Source organism: Ranitomeya variabilis, chromosome 2, assembly GCF_051348905.1.
Source record: "Ranitomeya variabilis isolate aRanVar5 chromosome 2, aRanVar5.hap1, whole genome shotgun sequence".
In the NCBI taxonomy this organism is placed as follows: Eukaryota; Metazoa; Chordata; class Amphibia; order Anura; family Dendrobatidae; genus Ranitomeya; species Ranitomeya variabilis.
Window position 1 is genome coordinate 95,096,572 of NC_135233.1, and position 1,184 is coordinate 95,097,755.

The 1,184-nt window shown below is 38.0% G+C and overlaps 1 protein-coding gene across 7 annotated transcripts in view; it reads right to left on the bottom strand.

Annotated features, from left to right (window-relative positions):
• The window catches only part of SANBR (SANT and BTB domain regulator of CSR), a 66,954-nt gene that overhangs the window by 65,371 nt on the left and 399 nt on the right, over positions 1-1,184 (bottom strand). The gene's annotated exons all lie outside the window — the stretch shown is intronic.

Below are 1,184 nucleotides of genomic sequence, written 5' to 3' on the forward strand. Positions count from 1 at the left end.
CAGTACGGTACAGTATTATATTACAATATTACACTATGGTGCTGCAGACATCAGTACGGTACAGTATAATATTACAGTATTACACTAGGATGCTGCAAACATCAGTACGGTACAGTATTATATTAAAGTATTACATTACGATGCCGCAGACATCAGTACGGTACAGTATAATATTACAGTATTACACTACGATGCTGCAGACATCAGTACGGTACAGTATTATATTACATTATTACACTACGATGCTGCAGACATCAGTACGGTACAGTATAATATTACAGTATTACACTATGGTGCTGCAGACATCAGTACGGTACAGTATTATATTACAGTATTACACTACGATGCTGCAGACATCAGTACGGTACAGTATAATATTACAGTATTACACTACGATGCTGCAGACATCAGTACGGTACAGTATAATATTACAGTATTACAGTATGATGCTGCAGACAGCAGTACGGTACAGTATTATATTACAATATTACACTATGGTGCTGCAGACAGCAGTGCGGTACAGTATTATATTACAGTATTATATTACAGTATTACACTATGGTGCCGCAGACATCAGTACGGTACAGTATTATATTACAATATTACACTATGGTGCTGCAGACAGCAGTGCGGTACAGTATTATATTACAATATTACACTATGGTGCTGCAGACAGCAGTGCGGTACAGTATTATATTACAGTATTATATTACAGTATTACACTATGGTGCCGCAGACAGCAGTACGGTACAGTATAATATTACAGTATTACAGTATGGTGCCGCAGACATCAGTACGGTACAGTATAATATTACAGTATTACAGTATGGTGCTGCAGACATCAGTACGGTACAGTATAATATTACAGTATTACACTATGGTGCTGCAGACATCAGTACGGTACAGTATAATATTACAGTATTACAGTATGGTGCCGCAGACATCAGTACGGTACATTATATTACAGTATGGTGCTGCAGACATCAGTACGGTACAGTATAATATTACAGTATTACACTATGGTGCTGCAGACAGCAGTACGGTACAGTATAATATTACAATATTACACTACGGTGCTGCAGACAGCAGTACGGTACAGTATTATATTACAATATTACAGTATGATGCTGCAGACAGCAGTACGGTACAGTATGTATGTACACTGTGGCGCCGCCGGCTCTTAC